The sequence below is a fragment of the Pongo abelii genome, chromosome 2 (assembly GCF_028885655.2).
Source record: "Pongo abelii isolate AG06213 chromosome 2, NHGRI_mPonAbe1-v2.0_pri, whole genome shotgun sequence".
Classification (NCBI taxonomy): domain Eukaryota; kingdom Metazoa; phylum Chordata; class Mammalia; order Primates; family Hominidae; genus Pongo; species Pongo abelii.
Genome location: NC_085928.1, coordinates 91,532,096 through 91,555,687, shown reverse-complemented (window position 1 = coordinate 91,555,687; position 23,592 = coordinate 91,532,096). Strand labels below are relative to the sequence as shown.

Genomic DNA, 23,592 nt, shown 5'->3' with positions numbered 1-23,592 from the left:
GTTAAAAACTTTTAACTTGAAAAAGTTAAACTTTTTGTAAAAAGTTATGCTTTATAATTGATCATGAGAAACCACCTCTGTGAACCACTGTTCTAATGGAAAAAGTAAGAAGATCAGTCCAGTACCAGTTCTGTTGGCCACTGTGTCATCTGGAAAAAGTTACTTATATTCTGCATTGACCTGAGAGTGAGGAGCCAGCCTTTCTGGATCAGGGGTGGCTTTAAATAAATTTTATCTCGTCCTTAGTTTTCTCACTTGGAAAATGGTGGTAATTCTAATTACCCATTGTCCTGGTATAGTTATAGTTATTCAATAACATGAGTTCTTTTAAAAAATTAAAAGTTTTAATATAAATCCATGTGATTTTACCATTAGAGTCAATATAATTAGCTTTAATGGTAGAGACTCAAAGCCAGCATGAGTTTTGACTCAGTCAAGAAACAAAAACAAAACAGAATTTTGTTTGTGACACAGATGGAAGCTGGGTGCTTTCATTAATTTTTGTATCTTTGGAAGAAGTTGGGGAATAGTGAAGTCAAGGGTAGATTAAAAGGGATTAGAAATTTATCAGACTCATATTTGTTACATTCTAGTGCACCACTATTCAATGTTAGCCACATATATAATTTTAAATTTTATAGTAGCCACATTAAAAAAATAGAAACAAGTGAAATGAATTTTGATATACTTTATTTAACTCAATATAGCCAAAATAACGTTTCAACATGTAATCAGTATTTAAATTATTAATGAGACAGATTACGTTTAAAAAATGCTATGCCTTTGGAATCTGGTGTAGTTTACCCTTACAACATATCTCAATTCAGAGTAACCAAACTGCAGGTGTTCAATAGCCACATGTGGCTAGTGGCTATTGCACTGGACCAGTTCAGACCTAAAGCATGGAATAAACTCACTTCTAAGTTGCTTAAGCTTTCCTGCTCTGACCCATGGATATTGATATGTGAAATTGAAGAGAAAATCACAGTTATTTTTTATGGGCTTGAAACCATTTGAACTGAAATATTAGGTAGCAGTTGATTTGCTCATAAAAATGATACCCATAACATAAATTTATTTTAAGCAGGCCAGCCTTAATCTAGTTCACAAATCCTAACAGTATAGGACCAACTAAGGCATCTCACAGGATTTCTTGCTCAGAATTCCTTCTAAAACAGTGTCAATACCAGCTTTGCGTGATTTTGGGAGTGGGGTGGGATGATGGAGCAGGAGAGGAATGGAGGCCTATAGACCTCGCTTTTGTCTTAAGTGATTAAGTAATTGAAATAAAATTATGCACATACCATATGAATGATCAAGATTGATTGTTGACCCAGGCCAAATCTATTATCTCTCTAACCTTTCCTTAAATAAGCATGGTGCTCATTTAGTTAAGAAATATTTATAGAGCACCCACCCTCTGCCCAGCCCTGCACCAGACACTAAGAGTTCAGTGGTCAACACACTCAACCCCTGATCTCACCCGTTATTTCTTAGGGCTGGGCACTAAGGAATCAAAAGAAATAAGGGCTTTTCTTCAGGGATCTTATAGTCTAGGTGGAGAGGAAAATGCAAACAAAAAAGCACATAAAATTATGATTCAGGATTTCAGAGAGGAGAAATTGCAGAATATAAAACTCTCAAAGGAGAAAGGAGCTAAGGAACTTCAGGAACATTAATTTTAGTCAAGTTCAGAGAACACACATCACAAAGCCACACAAAGCATCCCTTGCTTGCCTAGTCACATTAAGCTCTCAGCAGGAGAGTTGGGGGCATGGACTTCTGTGGCAGAACTTTGTTTATGTCTGGGTTTTGCCACCTACTGGTTTACAATTCACGACTTTTCTCACCGCTAATTCAACAAGCCTAGTGTTTATTTACTCAACTCACTAGCCATGTCTCCCTGGGCAAATGACTAACCTCTCTAAAGCTCAGTTTTCTCATTTTTAAAATGGGGCCAATATTGACCTCATAGAGTTGTTGTGAGGATTAAGATAAGCAAAATACTCACTGAAGAACTTAGCACAGGATGAATGCTCAATACATCTTAGCTACTGTGATGATTAATTCTCATCTTCATTTTTTTTTTAAACAAACAAACAAAAAAACAGAGTCTCACTGTTGCCCAGGCTGGAGTGCAGTGGTGTGATCTTGGCTCACTGCAACCTCCACCTCCTGGGTTCAAGTGATTCTCGTGCCTCAGCCTCCCAAGTAGCTGGGACTATGGGTGTGTGCCTCTACACCCGGCTAATTTTTGTATTTTTAGTAGAGATGAGGTTTCACCATGTTGGCCAGGCGGGTCTTGAACTCCTGACCTCAGGTGATCCACCCGCCTCGGCCTCCCAAAGTGCTGGAATTATAGGCGTGAACCACTGTGCCCACCCTAATTCTCATCTTTGAGTGTTTGCACATACTGTTCCCTTGAGAATGCCTGCCTCTGGGGACATTTCACATGTACACATCTTTAAATTTAGTGCATGTGCTCCCTTCCAGACTCCCCAGGTGGAGGTCGCTATTTTCTCAGCATTTTGTTCACAGTCCTATGGGTGCATGTTTTATGTGGCGAAGTAGTTATTTATTTAAACTTAAGAGCTCAGAGGCAGAATCATGAGTCAGGAGTTGAGCGCACAGGCTTGGGGTCCAAGAGACAAAGGTTCAAGTCCTGGTGATACCACTCACTTCCACGCTGGATGACCTTAGGCAAGCTACTTTCCCTAAGCCTTCGTTCCTCATTAAAAAATTTGGATGATAAAACTGACCTCCCAATGTTGCTAAAAAGATGAAAAGGGAATGGGGTAATATACCTCAAGATCTTAGCACATGGCCTGGCATAAAAGAAGAGCCAAATGATAAACTCAGTGGCCTCCAAGGCCCTGCATGACGTACCCTGACTTTGACTTGCTCCACTCTGCTCTTTACTTACTCTGGTCTCCAGCACACTGGTGTCTTTTTTACTTCTCAACTGTGCCCTGACTTTTCTTGCCTGAGAGCCTTTGCTCTTGCTGTTCCCTTCACCAGGGATGCTCTTCTGGTTTTCCCCATGGCTGGCCCCTTAGGATTCAGCCGAGCCAGCATCTCCTGGGAAGCTCTTCCCTGACCATTCCGCCTACAGTAATGTTCTCCCAGATAATCTCTGTCACAGTGCCCTGCAACCTGAGCACTTCCTGCACAGTCATTATCACAGTTAGCACTTATCTTCTCTAAGGTAAAATTATTTAATTATTATAACATGTACATAGAAAAATATACTTTATCAGCACAGAATATGAGGAATTCTTTTTTTTTTTTTTTTTTTTGAGACAGAGTCTTGCTCTGTTGCCCAGGCTGGAGTGCAGTGGTACTATGTCAGCCCACTGCAAACTCTGCCTCCTAGCTTCAAGTGATTCTCCTGCCTCAGCCTCCTGAGTAGCTGGGATTACAGGCAAGCACCACCACGCCCAGCTAAGTTTTGTATTTTTAGTAAAGATGGGGTTTTGCCATGTTGATCAGGCTGGTCTTGAACTCCTGGCCTCAAGTGATCCACCTGCCTTGGCCTCCCAAAGTGGGATTATAAGCTTGAGCTGTCATGCCCAATCAATATAAGAAATTCTCACAAAGTAAACTTTTCCAGATAACAAACTTTCATATCAAGATAAACGACGTTACCCAGACCCCAGAAGCTCCTGGATATTCCCAAAGTCATTGCTCCCTCCAAAAGTGACCACTAGCCTGACTTCTATTATCACAGATGAGTGTTGCCTGTTTTTGAACTTGGTGTCAGTACGATCATACATGATGAGATTCATCCCTGTGGTTAGGAGTAGCAATAGCTGGTCCCTTCTCATGGCTGGGAAGTATCCCATTTTACAGGTATACCACAATTTATCCATTTTCCTATGATGCATATTGGGGCCTTCTTTATTTTAAAATTATACCTACTTTTCATTATCTATCTCTCCACAAGAATATATGTTTCACAAGTACAAGGACCATATCTGTCTTGTTCACTGTTGTGCTTCTTGTTTATAGCTGTACACATACATCTCATTTGCTGCTATGCACACAGTGAGCTCTCAACGAATGTTTGCTGAATGAGTACATGAGCCTATTAAGGGCTTAATGTATACCAGGCACAGTGTTAGGCTCTGGCGATATAACAGTATCAAGGCACAATCTTAGCTCTCGAATTTCTCACAATTGAGTCAGAAATCGCATACTCATCTTTGACTTCTTAACACCCTTTGCCAATTGCATGAGTGAATGAAAATCTTACTTAGAAACTTGCAAAAGCCAGTCTAAGAATCAACTGTGGGACAGAGTTTGTCTCTGGTTAAAAGTTAACTGACTTTGATAGGATTCAACCCAAAAGGTGACCTTGCACGAATAAACTGAAATAATTGGCCCAGAGTAGCTGACAGTACAACTCTAAATAAACAAATGGGCTTCGATGAGCTGCTTAGAGAGAGAATCCTCCTAAAATAGAAGTCCATCTAAAAGTATTTAATATGTATAGAAACCACTTATACATCAAGGTCAGAATTTACAATTGCAGTAATGAATTCCAAGCAGAAAACCTGAAAAGATGGAAGGTGATTATTGTAGAAGAAAGTGCTGCAGCAGCGTTTGCTAGAACTATTCAAGCATTCTTGGTTCCGTCTACCTCATTAACCAAGGCCTGAAAATTCCCACTGCCTTTCAGGCAGTTTGTAATTTACTGAAGCATTCTGGAGAACCGTGAAATGTGATCTGCAGTGAGGAGAAAACCGTATATTCTAAGTGTCGGTCTCAGGAGAGGCAATGTTGAAGTCAGAGCAAGCTCAGGTCACATCCTAGCTTTGCTATGAGACCTTGGTCAAGTAATTGGTTTTGGGTTTTTCCTCTGTAAATAGGGGAAAGCAATATCTACTTTACAGAGTCTTTGTGAAAACTAGGTGGGATAATATATGTATAATATATTTATTTATAATACATGTAATGATACATAGCATAGTATCTGGCGTAGAGTAAGGATTCAATAATAAAAACAATACAGGAAGTATTATTTTTTTCCCTATCATTTATCTTTTATCTTCTTTCAATGCTTTTTTTATTTACTCAGACTTTTGAAGGTATCACTGATGTGGTATTCCTTACCTCATTCTTTCTTGGCCCTTCTAGTTTAGAGACTGGAAAGCCAATTACTCCCCTCCCAGTTTCGCCTGCTATTATGGGTGGCCATGTAATAGAGGCAGAAAACTACTGGGGGCATCTTCTGGAGAAATATTTGAAATCCTCATGAAAATGAACATACTTGGTGGTATAATCCTTTCCTTTCCTGCTGCCCCTTCTTCTGCTGAGAATACAAATCTATTGTCCACAGCCATGGTATCTATCTCATGACCATGCAGAAAAGGCTAAGAGCATCGCAGAAATGTGGTCCTTACATTTTTGGGTGGCTGAACAAATGTTTGTAAACGCCCATCTCTGGCTTTTTCATTATGTGAGAAAAGATAAATAAATTTCTACTTGTTCAAGTCACTGTATGTTTTCTCTTACTGGCAGCCAGATGCATTCCTAATGGATACACATGGCTTACGATAGTCATGGAAGAATGCATACTTACTAAGATGCTTATTGGTTAATACGTTTCCTATTGCAACAGCAACTGTATCAGAAAGAAGGGAGAAGCAATGCTTACTGTAAAAGAAGGAACCTCAAATAGCAGCATTCTAAGCATAGGCAGCAGTGAGTAGAAAAATATCTTTGGGTGTATGGAGATGTTCCTGTTATACCCATAAATTAGGTCCTTTTGTACTTAAAGTATAATGTCAGCATTGTATATTGCAATTTTTAATATAAGCCATGCTTTTTCTTTTTATTTTATTTTTATTTTTTTTTCTTATTTTTTTTTTCTTTTATTATTATTATTATCATTATTATACTTTAGGTTTTATGGTACATGTGCGCAATGTGCAGGTAAGTTACATATGTATACATGTGCCATGCTGGTGCGCTGCACCCACCAACTTGTCATCTAGCATTAGGTATATCTCCCAATGCTATCCCTCCCCACTCCCCCCACCCCACAACAGTCCCCGAAGTGTGATGTTCCCCTTCCTGTGTCCATGTGTTCTCATTGTTCAATTCCCACCTATGAGTGAGAATATGCGGTGTTTGTTTTTTTGTTCTTGCGATAGTTGACTGAGAATGATGATTTCCAGTTTCATCCATGTCCCTACAAAGGACGTGAACTCATCATTTTTTATGGCTGCATAGTATTCCATGGTGTATATGTGCCACATTTTCTTAATCCAGTCTATCATTGTTGGACATTTGGGTTGGTTCCAAGTCTTTGCTATTGTGAATAATGCTGCAATAAACATACGTGTGCATGTGTCTTTATAGCAGCATGATTTATAGTCCTTTGGGTATATGCCCAGTAATGGGATGGCTGGGTTGAATGGAATTTCTAGTTCTAGATCCCTGAGGAATCGCCACACTGACTTCCACAAGGGTTGAACTAGTTTACAGTCCCACCAACAGTGTAAAAGTGTTCCTATTTCTCCACATCCTCTCCAGCACCTGTTGTTTCCTGACTTTTTAATGATTGCCATTCTAACTGGTGTGAGATGGTATCTCATTGTGGTTTTGATTTGCATTTCTCTGATGGCCAGTGATGGTGAGCATTTTTTCATGTGTTTTTTGGCTGCATAAATGTCTTCTTTTGAGAAGTGTCTGTTCATGTCCTTCGCCCACTTTTTGATGGGGTTGTTTGTTTTTTTCTTGTAAATTTGTTTGAGTTCATTGTAGATTCTGGATATTAGCCCTTTGTCAGATGAGTAGGTTGCGAAAATTTTCTCCCATTTTGTAGGTTGCCTGTTCACTCTGATGGTAGTTTCCTTTGCTGTGCAGAAGCTCTTTAGTTTAATTAGATCCCATTTGTCAATTTTGGCTTTTGTTGCCATTGCTTTTGGTGTTTTAGACATGAAGTCCTTGCCCATGCCTATGTCCTGAATGGTAATGCCTAGGTTTTCTTCTAGGGTTTTTATGGTTTTAGGTCTAACGTTTAAGTCTTTAATCCATCTTGAATTGATTTTTGTATAAGGTGTAAGGAAGGGATCCAGTTTCAGCTTTCTACATATGGCTAGCCAGTTTTCCCAGCACCATTTATTAAATAGGGAATCCTTTCCCCATTTCTTGTTTTTGTCAGGTTTGTCAAAGATCAGATACTGGTAGATATGTGGCATTATTTCTGACGGCTCTGTTCTGTTCCATTGATCTATATCTCTGTTTTGGTACCAGTACCATGCTGTTTTGGTTACTGTAGCCTTGTAGTATAGTTTGAAGTCAGGTAGTGTGATGCCTCCAGCTTTGTTCTTTTGGCTTAGGATTGACTTGGCGATGCGGGCTCTTTTTTGGTTCCATATGAACTTTAAAGTAGTTTTTTCCAATTCTGTGAAGAAAGTCATTGGTAGCTTGATGGGGATGGCATTGAATCTGTAAATTACCTTGGGAAGGATGGCCATTTTCATGATATTGATTCTTCCTACCCATGAGCATGGAATGTTCTTCCATTTGTTTGTATCCTCTTTTATTTCCTTGAGCAGTGGTTTGTAGTTCTCCTTGAAGAGGTCTTTCACATCCCTTGTAAGTTGGATTCCTAGGTATTTTATTCTCTTTGAAGCAATTGTGAATGGGAGTTCACTCATGATTTGGCTCTCTGTTTGTCTGTTATTTTTATATTTTTATATATTTTAATATAAGCCATGCTTTTTCTTTTTAAAAAAGAAATCATTATCTGGGAAAAAAGAGACAGGTTTTTAAAGCTTTTCTTTATTATAGATAACTGGAAAAAATGTCAACTCAACAAGTGCTTAAAAATCATATGCTAATCTAGACAGATTAGGGCAATGTTTATTTAATTTCTTTTTCTTGAAGACTTCAAAAATTTATATTGGGCCATGAATTTTATTAACAAATAAAATATGCCCTTTCTACAACCAGACTACATATTTTCTACTCTAAAGGAAGTCCTGCTTTTAGAAAATTTAGAAATTGCATCATCTTAACCAAATATTTACTTATTTACATAAAGTTCTTCTCACCTTTTATATTATATATGTATATTTACATAACATACTCTGAAAAAGGCATTTTAAGTGACTTTTATTTAGCTTGAAGAAAAAATCTGACAGACTTTATCATGGCAAAATATAAATGAGTAATTCTGAAATGCAAGTTGAAGGGGGAAAAACATATTGAAGGTGGGGAGAATTATGATGAGGCTGTCATCCTAGACTTCCCTTTGGAACATGGTTTCCCAAAATTCAACTATTCAAATAATAATTCAATTATTTAAGTAATACTCCCATGAGTATGTCCTCCCCATGTACTAACTGTACTATTTACTTTTTGTTTTTGCATTAAACATACATCAAATCACTTTCTTCTAAGAAATAATATCCAAAACCATAAGCTTTATGTAGTTTTATGTAGTAGCTATTGTTAAAATAGATATGTTCTATCCTCTTGCATACCTCTACCACATTTTACAAAGTGTTTCTTTAGAAAAAATGTAAAATTCTGCTATATATAACAATTCTTGCTCATTTTAAAAAAATTTAGGGTAGCAACTGAATATAAGTTAATTACTACTTTTAAAAAATGAGCTCAATTTTAAAATTATTTAATAATAGACCAATCAGCATGTTATTCCTAAAGATCTATTTTTGGGCAGAAGAGAAAGAATAAAGACCTATAAATTGGCCACATGACACTCTAACAAAGAGTTCTATGATCTACAGGGAAATGAACTTGGAGACATAATTTGAACATTGATTAAGATGGGATTCTCCCAACCAACAATTATCTAGTAGAAGAGGAAAAAAATAGGAAAAATGCATCTAGAAGGTGAGTTGGGGCTAAAGATTGGATTGAAGATCAAAAGAGAAGAGGAAAAGGATCAAAGGGGATGAAGAGAAGAGAAGGAGAAGGAGGTCTACTTTTCACCATTCCAGCCACAAAGCTCTTAAAAGTTGTTCTTTAGTAGGACAAATGTTCTACCCTTGAACCCGGTAACATTAAAAAAAAAAAAGAACATTTTTCCAACTTGGAGGTACTCAGTTAAAAAAAAAAAGAACATATTTTTCCAACTTGGAGGTACTCAAGCAGTACTCACATGGATTCTTCTGGCATGTGGTCAAATAAGGAGTTCCAGAGCCAAAGATCTCATTAAGAGTTAGTTGGCTAGTTGCCATCATTCTCATACTTTTTGAGGTCAAGTCTCTTTCCCCTCTTAAAAATCACTGAGGACTGCAAGGAGGTTTTGTTTATGTAAGTTGTTTTACAGCTATTAACAAATACTATAGTGATATTAAAACTAAGTAGTTTAAAATATTAACTCATTAAAAATAACAAACCCATCATATGTTAAACTGAAATAATATCCTTTTATGAAAATAATATTTTCCAAAACAAAATAAGAGTGAAGAAATATCTTTTATAGATGAGTAGAGGACAGTTAGATCCTCATTTCTTTTTCTGCATTCAGTCTGTTGTGAAATGCTGTTTTGGTTGAAGTATATGAAGAAAATCTGGCGTCCCACAGATAGGTTGTTGGAAAACTGAGAGATATTGTAATAGCCTTTTCAGACAAATGGGATAGTCTTCCTGATACTATACCAAAGCCCAAGTGGTGGTATTTTCTTGAAAGTTAGATGCACTGTAAAATCAGACACCATATAAATGAGCTTTTTATACTCAATTACATTAAAACCCATTGATCTGTCTTGCTATTTGAATGAATCTTTCACCCATCAGTGTTTTTTTTTTATTTTTGTTTTGTTTTGTTTTTGAGACGGTGTCTCTCACTCTGTTACTCAGGCTGGAGTGCAGTGGTGTGATCTTGGCTCACTGCAACCTCTGCCTCCCAGGTTCAAGCAATTCTCATGCTTTAGCCTCCCAAGTAGCTGGGATTACAGGCATGCACCACCAAGCCCAGCCAATTTTTGTATTTTTTTTTTTTTTTTTTAGTAGAGATGGGTTTTCACTACATTGGCCAGGATGGTTTCAAACTCCTGGCCTCAAACAGTCTTCCCGCCTCGGCCTCCGAGAGTGCTGGGATTACAGGCATTAGCCACTGCGCCTGACCCATAATTGGTTTTATTTTTAAAAAATCATACATTGGTCATATCAAAAATGAATTCAGTGAGTTATGTTAATTTTCCAAATGTTCACACATTTCATCACACAATACATAAAAAATCATATGACTTAATATTGCCACTGATATCAAAAAAATCTTTAGGTATTAAGAAACTGTCCAGATTATGGTGGTGATTGAAATCTCAAACTTTATTATTAGCAAAAAATATTGTCAGTTGTTTTTCTTGAAGTAACAAGCTCCTTCCATTTACTTTCTAGAAAACATCTATGAAATACCTACATTTGTCTGTTGATTGTTTTTCCAAGTAAAAATGATATTCCGTTTTTTAAAAAGGCTTGTTTAGTTGGCAACTCAGACAAGTCTCTTCCCATGAGACAACTGTTGTCCTTCCTCATGCTGCCTGAGTGCTTTATGTGTAGTTACCATTTCATTGTATAGAATATTTAAAAGGTGTGTGCCCAAGGATCAACATTTAATAAAATTAACACTTTCTATGGTTTCATCAAGGAAAGTATTCCGTGAAGTTGGCCGTTTTTAAGCAGGAAGTACATGGCCATGAGAGATGCAATGATTACTAGCACAGTTTGGCACCACTGCCTTGGTTTGTGTGAAAGTACCAGCAGTCTTCCTCATCACTGCTTTTGCATCATTATTGATAATGTTAACATAGTGAGAAAAAAGCATATAATGTCTTGACATTACTAGGAAAATCACCTTGCAGAATTCCAGGGGCATGTGGACTATGCTTCCAGAACCACTGCTCTAGTGAATCAATGAATCTGCTAGTAGTGAATCTACTACCAGCAAGGTAGTAGTCAGGAGGAGAGTGCTAGGGTATAGTCTTGGAGAATATAGCATGAGAATATAATAGGCAGAGAACAGAACACAGTACAGGGGCTTGCATGCCAAACTGGGGAGTTGGGCTTTAATTCAAAGAATGGTGGGAAAGCATTGAAGTGTTTTGCATAGGAGAGCGACATGGTTTAAGAACATGCAGAATTGGCCGGGCACAGTGGCTCACGCCTGTAATCCCAGCACTTTGGGAGGCCAAAGCAGGCGGATCACGAGGTCAGGAGATCAAGACCATCCTGGCTAACACGGTGAAACCCTGTCTCTACTAAAAATACAAAAAATTAGCCGGGTGTGGTGGCGGGCGACTGTAGTCCCAGCTACTCGGGAGGCTGAGGCAGGAGAATGGCGTGAACCCGGGAGGCAGAGCTTGCAGTGAGCAGAGATTGCGCCACTGCACTCCAGCGTGGACAACAGAGAGAGACTCCATCTCAAAATAAAAAAAAAAAAAAAAAAAAAAAAAAAAAGCATGCAGAATCAGGGAATAGGAATGAGTTCTGGGGGTTAACACAGAATCAGGAGAATGTTTCAGGCTTGCTGTGATATTTGAAGAGGGGAGGGTCCTGAATAGTATCTAGAATCTCAGTTTGCAGAGACAGGGATAACTGGGAAAAGAGGAAGGCTGTAGGGAGAAAAGGCGAGAGAGAGATGAGGAGGGCATTCCAGGTTGAGGGTACAAAATGGGTGAGGAAAGACAAGATGAGAAACTGTGGGACCTTCTTGGAGGACACAGCAAGAATCTCTTTTGTCAATTACAATCTGGACCCTGCCGACTCAAAAAACAAGCATTAGAGGCGGCTGTCTGAGTATGCACAACAGAGGAGTCCAAAAATAAAGTCACAACTATTAGAAATGAAACGACAGATTGTTCCATTTGGCTGGAGCTCAGATTAAAATACTAGCACAGCAACATATGAAATCACTAAATCACCACACACCATCTTGGGTCTTATAAGGTTTAATAGTGAACTTATCAGTAGCAATTATTTCCAGAGAAAAAGTTGAAAAAATCTGAATGCAGTCTATGTACAGGTTATATGTGACGCTAATGTAACATTCACAAACTGTGACCATGAGCTTCACTGAAATTGATTTAGATAAGAACATTATCCTGTCAGCATGAACAGAGAGAGAAGGTACAAGTGATTGGCAGTCGCTTTTCAGGCTGCTGGGGGATGTGGAGGAATGTGGAGACCTTGGCTTGTTGTTCTAACAATTGCCATTCAGGATCCAGAATAGCAGAGAGAAAAAACAGGACAAAGAGTGAAGGTGATCTGAAACTAGGAAATATGAAAAACACAAGTGCACACTAATGTAAACTAGGAACTTTAGTTAATAATAATGTATCTGTATTGGCTCATCCACTGTAACAAATACAGCATGCTAATGCAAGATGTTAATGATGGGGGAAACTGTTGGAGATAGGGGGATAGGGAGTATACAGGAACTCTCTGTATTTTCTGCTAAATTTATCTATAAACCTAAAACTCCTCTAAAAAATAAAGTGTATTAGTTAAAGAGACACACACATATGCACATGCAGACCTTCTATAAAAGCATCCAAATACAGCAGCACACATGTTGCAGGCCTAAGCATGCCCAGGAAAGAACAGAAAATTCTGTCACTCAAGCCTGTCCTCATATTCAGAAGCAGGAAAGAGTAAAAAGCCATCAGCATTTCTGAGTTTCATCATCTCATGTCTTATGGCAATATGAGCCAGCTGAATTATACTGAGGTTTCAGAGACTTTTCTGCATCCACAAATGAGTTCTGGCTTATTAAAATGCTATTTATCATTGGCTCGATTCTCCCTCTGTGATTTTATATTATTGATAATTTAGAGGCATCAGTGATTTAATGACTCTTGCTCCATCTGACAGAAAAATAGCTTTGGTTCCTTTTGGAAGCAGTGGAGAGGTTGAACTTCCCTCGGGTTGAGTGACACCACTTGTCTTATCAATGGACAAACAGTATATATTTCATGTATTTGTAAACACATGGAGATACTTCATGGAATACCATTGCAATCACTTTGGAGATAGCTCCTTTTTCCCCTTATAATATTTCATTGCAAGAAACGTCGAGATCATTGTCCCTGTGCTTAGTTAACAATTGTTCAAATTTCATTTTCTAGTAAGCCCATTTTTTAGTAACTCCTCTGATGTATTTTTAAGCTATTAATGCTATTTAAAAGCCTTTCTGCACTTTCCCTTCACTTTCTTCACTTGGCAAAATCTTATTTGTCTATCAGAATGCTACTTCACATCACTTCTCTCTGATGGCTCCTTCCAGCCCCTGAATGATACCTCTTTAGTCTGAACTCCCTCATCCCTGACTCTTGGTATTTATTATACGATTGATATACAGCATGAACTTTAATGTCTGTCTTGCATCAGCCTTACCCATGAAGCTTACAGAAAATATTGATGCCTATACACCCACCACAGATCCACTCACTCAGAATGGCTGGGAATAGAAACCCAGGTATGTACAATTTTAGAAACTTCACGAGCATTTCTGACATAAGCCAAAGTTAAGAGCCATTGCAAGAAATACCTGCTGAACGAACTGAACTATGGTATATTTTTATAAAGGATGAAAGGTATTTCCTATTCTCTTTAGTATGAGTTAAATATTCTGTAACTGCATGTGAAATAGAAACTAGATTTTTCTTTTCCAGAAAGAACATTTACTTTTTTTTTTTAAGATGGAGTCTTGCTCTGTCACCCAATGGCATGATCTCAGCTCACTGCAACCTCCACCTGCCGGGTTCAAGCAATTCTGTCTCAGCCTCTTGAGTAGCTGGGATTACAGGCACGTGCCACCATGCCTGGCTAATGTTTGTATTTTTAGTAGAGATGGGGTTTCGCCATGTTGGCTAGTCTGGTCTCGAACTCCTGACCTCAGGTGATCCACCTACCTCGGCCCCCAAAGTGCTGGGATTATAAGAGGTTCCTCTTATGCTTTCTTGCCAGATGCCTTTGGAGCTGGTGCTTTTTGGGCTGGAGTGTTTTGACCCTTCTGAGCTTCCAAAGGAGGTACTGCCTTCTGGCATTTTGCTTTCTGGGCAGGAATCTTCTGGGTTGCAGCCTTCTTGCCCGCAGTGGTCATCTTTTTTTCTGGAACTTTAGCAGCAGAACTCTCAATAGCAGGTGCTTTTTTGGGAGACACTTTCAGGAGAGCTGCCTTTTGAAGCTTCTTAATTTCATTCTTAATTATTCTGTTCCTCGTTTTGCCTTCACGACTTTAAAATGATCAAAATCTGCCATCTTGGCTTTCCCTTCTCTGGCTTCAATCTTCTTGGCCCATTATGTGGCTGCCCATTTTGTATTGTCTGCCTTCTGCCAGGCTTGTGGGACATAATTCTGCTGGGCACTGTGTGGAAACTTGAGGATGAAATCAGTGAGCTGCATGCATTTGAAAGGCATAGGCTGTCTCCTTACCTGAGTGCAAGGTCCACTGACCAAAGCCCCATTCTGATCAATAACATCTACAGTTGTGACCAATTTTCTAGCATAAGGTCCAAGGAAGATATAGGTTACCTGGCCAACCTCCACGAAGCTCCTCAACACAATGTCAGTGGCATTCAGTGAGAAGGAAACTAGATTTTTCAATGCAGTTTTAGAAGACTAAACTAGGAGACAGTAGATGGTACAGTGAAGCAGATTTAGGGATAACATAAGGATAAAGTTCTGTTATTTGGAACTCTTTAAAAATGAATTAGGTTGCCATTTGATGCAGTTTCTCATCATTGAGAGGATTTGCTTGTTTAGAAGGGATTCATCATTGAACTGAGGGCTACTGGCTACCACAGCCCCTTGCACATAGAGTTTATGGTACTTTATTTCATAGGGGTTTTTTTTTTCTTCCAGGCTGGTCTCAAACTCCTGGGCTCGGGCAATGCTTCCACCTTGGCCCCCCAAAATGCTGGGATTACAGGCATGAGCCACTGTGCCTGGCCCCAGGGGTATTTTCCAAATAGAAAAATGACCTAAAACTTGAAAATACAGCCTGGGCAACATAGCGAGATCCCATACCTCAAAACTTTTTCAAAAAATTAGCCAGGCATAGTGGTGCATGACTATGGTCCCAGCTACTTCGGAGGCTGAGATGGGAGGATTCTTTGAGCCCAGCAGCTTGAGGCTGCAGTGACCTATGACAGCACCACTGAACTCCAGCCTGGATGACAGAGACCCATTTCAAAAAAATAAATAAAATTATAAATTAAACCTGAAAATAAAAATAAAAGATAAATGTGTAACCTAGTTTGTCACCTAGTTTGTGATGAAGAGCATTGTGTAATGAGCTTGGAGAATGAGGTCCTCTCATTCTCCAGAAAAACTCTAAGTTTGTTTGAATTACTTTTTTCTACTGATTAGGTCCAGACTCTATGAAGCTAGACGTTAACTTGTAGAATACTGATAAGTTGCAAATGATTTCTGTCTAGTGGAAAAAAGATGATCCCCCAAATTATAGCATTATTGATCTAATGAACATTAACCAATTTTGAATATAACTCAGCAAACTTATTTTTGCATTCCTTTGCTGGCTGCCTATAAAAATCTCTCATCCTTTGTTGCTCTTTGAACCAGCTTTTCCATCTTGCTAGTTCCTTCATTAATGAGTTAAATAAATCTTTGATAATGGCTCATTAGATATTTATATGAGTCATGTTTTTAACTTTGTGAAAAATATACTTTGACAATATATAAAGGACTTATCATAGGGCTTGGCAGTAAAGTGCTATCCAGTAAATGTTAGTCATTATCTATATCTTAGGACTCCTACATTTATTTTTTAAAAAGATACTATTAGGGCTGATACTATTAGGGTACAATTTGCTTCATTATCTGTGATTCTGGCTGCTAATATGAATGAGATATACTCAGATAAGCAACAAAACTTGTGTTGCAGGAGGTGTGTTTTTCTGGGGTAAGAGGACACGTACTACTATATTCACATAAAACATAACCAGGAGACTCGTCCTAGGGCAGACTCCACAATCTCTCTCAGGAATGTTTGCTACCCTGAAGGCTTACAGCAGACAAAGCCACCAGCCCTTTTGCAGCTGAGTTGGCTGCTGCCAAATATAAGAGCAGTGTATCTACTAGCAGGAATAACTTGAGGCCATGTCAGAATGCATACTCCATGGATACACTCCCATTTAGAAATACAAAAGTCACTCCTCCTTTCAAACCCCCTTTCAAAGAATAAGTGGATTTGAAGTTGGGTGTGAAGCCCAGAGAAGAGTAGATATGCTGAATCAGCCTCCTGGGCCTCTGACACATCAGCAGAGAAGGGACAATGACACACGTGATTCCCAGCATGGGCAGCCAAGAATCCAGCAGCAGAAATGGACAGGGGAGCAATGTGGGACAAGTATTCTGAAAAGAGCAAGTTAAGTTCTGTCGGGAGGGACCAAAGGGCTAGAGAGAAAACTAATCCTGGGAGCGAGAACACACCCATGATTGTGTGTGTGGGCAGATGCAGCTGAGGTGATCTGAGATGCCCCATGGAAGCCAGTACTCAAAGCCAAGCAGACGGCAAGATGGTAGGGGAGATACAAAAGCTGCACATTCCAGGTCTTTGTACCTCAAAGACCACCTTTTGGAAGCTTGTCTCTTTGATTATGAAAAAATAAAAATAGAAATAAAGGACCAGAGCAGGCCTTACAGCCTTCACGTCACTGAAATTCTTCATTTGTATTTGGTCCCCAGAGCCCTCACAATTTGACTGAGACTTTTGAGGTCTAAGAAGCTTCTATGAAAAGCTAAATATCAATTTCTAGTCACTCATTTCCTAATGTCTCCCTTTACCCATATTCAGTTGACATCTGCTCTCCTGAGAGATCTGGATTTTTGGTGAAGGTTTAGAAGAACAGACGCATCATTCTGGAATGTTGGTTAAAAATATATGGGGAAAGGAGAAGATGTCCAAAGGTGGGAGCCAGAAAAGAAATACCACAGGGGGGAAAAAAAGACATTTCCCCCTTCTGGTAATTTTTGTACAAGGTGGGCATTAATGAAGCCTCTCTAAAGTTTAATATCAGGATTTACTGTTCAAATTTCAGAAGCCCTAATTCATCCAGCCAGCCAGCCAGCCAGCCAGCCACTCATGCACCCATCCACCCACCTGTTCAACTACTTATTAAGCATCACTATGTGCCAAGCACTGTTCTAGGAATTGAAAAGTCAGTGATAATTTAAAAAGCAAACAGTCTCGCCCTTTTGGAGCTACCATTCTAGTTGACGATCATGAGGCCCAGTGGATGATATGAGTTCACGCCCAACACTTTACTTAATGTGTCATTAAAAGAGGTAAATTTGAACTCACATTTTTTCATGAAGACACCAAAGGGCAAAATGGCTTCACGAGTCAAATTTGGCCATGAATGATGGTCACATTTCTTTCTCTAAAAAGATGTACAGCATTTAAAGAGCAGAAATATTAGATTACACGGGGGCTAAACCCTGGATCAGAAAAAAGTAGCCTCAAAAATTATCTTTGGTGCATAAGCATGGGATTTTAAGAGTTTTGCATATAGTGTAGCATTTTTTTTTTTTTTTGAGATGGAGTCTCGCTCTGTTGCCCAGGCTGGAGTACAGTGGCCCGATCTCATCTCACTGCAACCTCTGCCTCCTGGGTTCAAGCGATTCTCCTACCTTAGCCTCTCAAGTAGCTGGGATTACAGGTGCCCGCCACCAGGCCTGGCTAATTTTTGTATGTTTAGTAGAGATGGGGTGTTGCCATATTGGCCAGGCTGGTCTCAAACTCCTGACCTCAGGTTATCTACTTGCCTTAGCCTCCCAGAGTGCTGGGATTACAGGCATGAGCCATTGCACCTGGCCTAGTCTAGCATTTTTTAATATAGCATCTTACATTCTTCCAGAAAATTGCTATGGTTCCAGAAAGAAAACAAATGCTAAAAATGTGTGGCTTTCCTTTCACAAGGTGACCTAAGTCATCAGTCTGAGACCTGGGAAAGCAATGTCAGTGATGTATGTTCTCTGTTTCCTAGTAAAAGGCAAACTCTAGTTTCAAGCACAGGTGGGAATGGTGCACCTCAACTTTTTTTTTTTTGAACCACTAAGAACTACTATTGTTTCCTTCTACAGACCCAAGTTCTGAAAGACAACTTCCTAAAACTCTGTATTTATCAAGCAATGGTAAACCAAGACTATTTATTATTTGTATTAATCTGAGCCTCAGGTTAGCAGTACCTCTACACTGAACTAATTCCAGGTCTGATGTGTTAGCGGCCCTGGGAAAATTGAAAGACAGCAAATACATATCCGGGCTCCTGGGGTCTGGAGCTAGACAACTATGTGGGACTTGAATTCTGGCTCAACATTTATTAGTTGTGAGACCTTAGGCAATTTTCTTAACCTGTTAGACACAATTATAAAGTTAGGGGAGGCAAGTTAAAAAAGATATATATGCAAGACGATTTGTTAAAGTATTACTTATAATAGCAAATGTCTATTGCTGAGGACTGGTTAAATAACAATTGTGTCTCCACACACTCAAGGACTGTACAAGTATAAAAGGAGTGGAGAATAGCTTTAGATACTGTTATGGAATGAACTCCACTGGATATTGTTAATTTAAAAATATGAGGTGGAGAAACACATGTATAGCATGGTACTATTTATCTAAGAGAGAAGGAGAGAAATACACACAAGTGCGTACATGTGTGAATGCACACATGCACACTTACATTATAAAAATGGAAGAAAAACCAAAGCTTAAAATGAAATAATGTCTAGAGTGTGACCTCTGAGTACCATTTCCTATGAAACTTAACCAGGGTTCCTTGGAGGAATGGCTGATTTCCTGCCTTAAGCATGAAATGTACATGATGACGCTTATCTTACCGGAAATTAAGGAAGCTATCAAAGACTGCTGGAATTCTATTTAAAAAGGACACAGGAACCAATTAAAGGAGGCTCTCACTGGCCATAGATGGTTTGAGAATGTATAAAAATAATGGCTACATAGTATGTGATGTCAAATTATTTAAATCGTAACATTACTCATAAAACAAAATATATAAATGATCACCTTCCAAGGATGTTAAGGTACCAACCCATTATTTTGATAACATAAGTATCAAGCTTTTTGTGTGTATTTGTGCATACCATATGAATTGCATCTCAGACTAAATAAATAATTCATGAGAAAAACTTTCTCTTTATAGGCTTTTTCCAGCTAATACATGAAAAATAGAATGATACTCTTCACCCTGTTGCAACTCCCAATAAAATAACAGATGTAGGCAATTGTCGCTGATGGATATTAACAGTCCCCAAAGAGGGAGAACTAGTTATTATGTGTCTACTGATGGAAGTACAAATACTGCCTCTGAAGTATTCTTGTACAAGAATCAAATATTAATGTGATAATCACTGGATCCTATTACCAATTTATGGGGAATGGAGAGAACTATGTTAAATAATACCAACGGGTGTAACCAGCAAAATCCACATTGTGGGAAACTCTCCAAGAAAAATGATCTAGTATCTTCAAGAAAAGAATGCAAGCAAAAAAAAAAAAAATAGGGAGAGAGAAATTCTATAGATTAAAAGATACATAAGGGCCATATCAATCCATTGCAATGTATGCAGCTCATTTGGAACCTGATTTGAATGAGTGAACTAGAAAATATTTGTGAGATCTTTAAGGAAGTTGTAAACTGACTGAATATTTGAGGATATTAAAGAGTTACTGTTAGGGTTTCAGGTGTAATAACGGTACGGTGGGTTATGTTTGAAAAACCGATCTTTATATTTTGGAGATTCATATTATAATATCTATAAATATAATGTTATGCTTGGAATATGCTTTAAAATAATTCATTTCAGGAGCATGGGGAGCACACATGAAAGAGATTAACCATGAAGTGATCATTAATAAGCTGGATGATGGGTATAAGAGGGTTAGTTACACTAACCTCTCTACCTGTTTATATGTATATATGTTTGATATTTTCATAATTTAGAGTGTTTTTAAAAGTTAGTGAGTGATATAACTCTGGTGGGAGTGGTGGCGGGGTCAAAGGAAGGGAATGCCAGTGACCAGGTCTATTTATAGCAACATAACTTTCCCACCATGATCATGCTTCATCTCAACCTCCTAGCACTCTGAGAGTTTCATTTGTTTGTGCCATACTGCAAACATTTTGAAAAGCTGCTTTTTGAATGTCATACACCTTGAGCCTTGCTTTGCCATCCAGCATTTTTGTTGTTGTTGTTGATACCAAAGTAACCTTCTTATAGAACTGCAACACTCACCCAGTACATAATGGTGAAATCTCTGGTCATTCCCAAGACTGAAAGAACGTAATGTGATACTATTAAAGACCCATCAGCTTCCCTGCTCCCATACCTGCTCAAGGTGATTAAGTTGATGATAAGAAGGTAAGCACAGTGAGTAGGAAAATGGCAGAATCAACAATGTGCTTATTTCTCATTGGCCATATTAGGAGGTTGCAACAGATGAGTACTTCAAATCTCTCAAGACCAGCCCTTCCCAGTGCAAATAGGAAAAATATTTGATATATGGATCATCATCAACACTGAACCATGCCCTGTGCATACTGTGTCTTGAGATGTCAGCTAATGGTAGCTTGAAACCATCATAATTGGTAAGACATAAAAAACCAAGCATCTAGGACACAAAGAAAAACTCTTCAAAAAGAAAGAAAAAAAAAAAAGGGCCAGGAATGGTGGCTCAAGCCTGTAATTCCAGCACTTTGGGAGGCTGAGGCAGGCGGATCATTTGAGGCCAGGAGTTCAAAACCAGACTGACCATCATGATGAAACCCCGTCTCTACTAAAAATACAAAAATTAGCTGGGCATGGTGGTGCATGCCTGTATTCCCAGCTACTCAGGAGGCTGAGGCACAAGAATCGCTTGAACGTGGGAGGCAGAGGTTGCAGTGAGCCGAGATCATGCCACTGCACTCCAGCCTGGGGGACAGAGCAAGACTCTGCTCAAAATAAAATAAAAATAAATAAAAATAAAGTTATTTTCTTGTTAATCATTGAAAAAGGATGTTATGCAGAAAGCTATTTGAAAGTAGAAATTCTTTTTGGAAATGACTCTTTTAGTGTGTGATGTGAGGATGTACCCATATATTTGATGTGCTTACAAAAATCTCTAATGGCAATTCCAGCATTTTGGGAGGCTGAGGCAGGGAGATTGCTTAAGGTCAGGAGTTCAAGAGCAGCCAGGGCAACATAGCGAGACCCCATCTCTAAAAAAATAAATACATTAGCTAGGTATGGTGTCACATGCCTGTAGTCCCAGCTACTGAAGTAGGAGGCTAAAGTAGGATAAGAGCTTGAACTCAGGAGTTCGAGGTTAAAGTGAGCTATGATCATGCCACTGCACTTCAGCCTGGGTGACAGAGTGAGAACCTGTCCCTACAAAACACACACACATGCACACGTGCACACACACACACACACAAACATCTTCCTAAAATATTGTAAATGATCTTATAAACTTGATTGATCTGCTCTCAGAGGTTTTGAACTAAGAATTTTAGTAAGTTTTAAATAAATTTTCAAAAAAATATAAAGATGAAACATTTATTGAATAATAACAATAGACTGACACTAGAAAAGACAGCAATTTGCTAGTAGATATTTAAAAAATCCTGGAGTAGTTGGTGGGTAGAATTGAAACACAGATATCTTGGTGCAGCCAAGCAATGCCTATCTTTCATTTCAATCTAAGGATATTTCTGAGGCATCTTTTTCAGTTATGATCAAGTATTTTTTAAAAAACCTCAAGCCAGGCATAGTAGCTCATGCCTGTAATCTCAACACTTTGGGAGGCTGAGGCAGGAGGATCGCTTGAGCTCTGGAGTTAGAGACTAGTCTGAGCAATATGGCGAAACCTTGTCTCTACCAAAAAATACAAAAAATTAGCCGGGCATGGTTGCATGCACCTGTGGTCCCACCTACTTGGGAGGCAGAGGCAGGAGGATCACTTGAGTCCAGGAGGCAGAGGTTGTAGTGAGCGAAGATCGCACCACTGCACTCCAGCCTGGGTGACAGAGCAAGATCCTGTCTCACACACACATGCAGAAAACCAAAAGCCCCAGAACTGTGCCTTTGAGTTACTAATTCAGAAAGCCTGAAACAAAAATTTTCAAAAATACTGAAGCATAGTCAAGCATATTTTTGATTAAAATATTTTATTTTCATGACAGTGAAAACATAAATAAATCAATATATTTATCATACCATTGATAAATACAACCAAAACATTATTTTATCTATGGCTCCCCCTTTTAAATGTATACTTTTATCTATATTTTCCATGCATAGTATATTAGCATAATACTAGTTATTAATAAATGAGTGCAAAGAAGAGGGTATCCTCAAAATGTTTTACTGATAGGATGTGTGTTCAAAATAGCTTGGAAACCATGGATATAGTGATTAAGGGTCTTCATTTTGGAATCGGACTGCTTAAATTTGAATTTTGAATCTATTGTGGCCTTTGGACGATAGTTTGGCTTGTTTAAGCCTCAGTTTGCCTGTAAGACAGGTATATTAATAGTATCTGCATTATGACTGTTACAACGATTAAATGAGATAAAATGTGATGTTGTAGCTCTGTCTTTGGCACATGGTAAGTATACCAAAATGTTAGGTACTATCACCATAATCATTATCATTGTCCTCATCCTTGTCATTGTCATCATCATCATGAAATCAAGATGTCTGGTCACAATCATTGATGTTCTAAATATAATAATAAAATATAAGTAACCCTCAATGTGTCTTTAATGTGTTTCTCACAGTTGTGTAAAAAATATCATACTTATTTTGGCAGTTTTATTAAAGGTACAGCTGCTCAACTAGGTCAGATGTCCCTCAAGGCCTGCTTGAATGATGTGATACACCACACAGTCAAATCTGAAATAACTGAAGGGCAGGCAGTGAATGCAATACCTTTTCTCATTAGATACCTCCCTTAATTATTTACAAAGCGCAGGAATGAAAAATAAGAGGGTCTTGGAAGAAATCGGGCAGGACGTAGGCCAAGTATTTATAACCATATGTATTCTTCCTTCAGTTTCCTCTAGAGTTCTGCTTGTGTGGCTGAATCCCTAGGTTTTCTCAGATAAAAGTCAACTGAGTTAAGAAGAGGTTGAGAAAAGCTCGCACTTTACCACGAAGTCGGTGACCCATGGAAAGCTACACACTTCTCAATGTCTAGATCTTAAATAAGATCGCAAATAAGGTCTTAAATGATCTTAAACAAGATCCATGCCTTCAATCCATGTGTTTTGAAGACATATCAGAATGACCTTGGGACCCGACACAGCTGTATTTGTAAAATTTGCAAAGCTATTGTATGTGTACTTTAGTCCCTGTTTTAGCTTTTGATGTGATGATATTCCTTGTTGGTAGGGATTTCCTGCAGACAGGGTCTTTCTTAAATAATGGGATTATTAGTGTATTTTCAATCAGATGACTTCTCTGTTTGAATAAACTGCTGTCTTGCCCCTCTTTTTGTACTCTACCAGAGAGCTAACAAATATGGGCAAAATAAATCTCTCCTTATGAAGGAAAGCAGGATTTTGCCCATATGTTTTTCCAAGA

General features: G+C 38.6%; 1 protein-coding gene and 1 pseudogene across 13 annotated transcripts in view; both read right to left on the bottom strand.

Moving 5' to 3' along the window:
* Positions 1 to 23,592, bottom strand: part of CADPS (calcium dependent secretion activator) — a 474,942-nt gene that overhangs the window by 368,887 nt on the left and 82,463 nt on the right. The gene's annotated exons all lie outside the window — the stretch shown is intronic.
* LOC103890157 (large ribosomal subunit protein eL14-like) lies at positions 13,511 to 18,262 on the bottom strand (annotated as a pseudogene).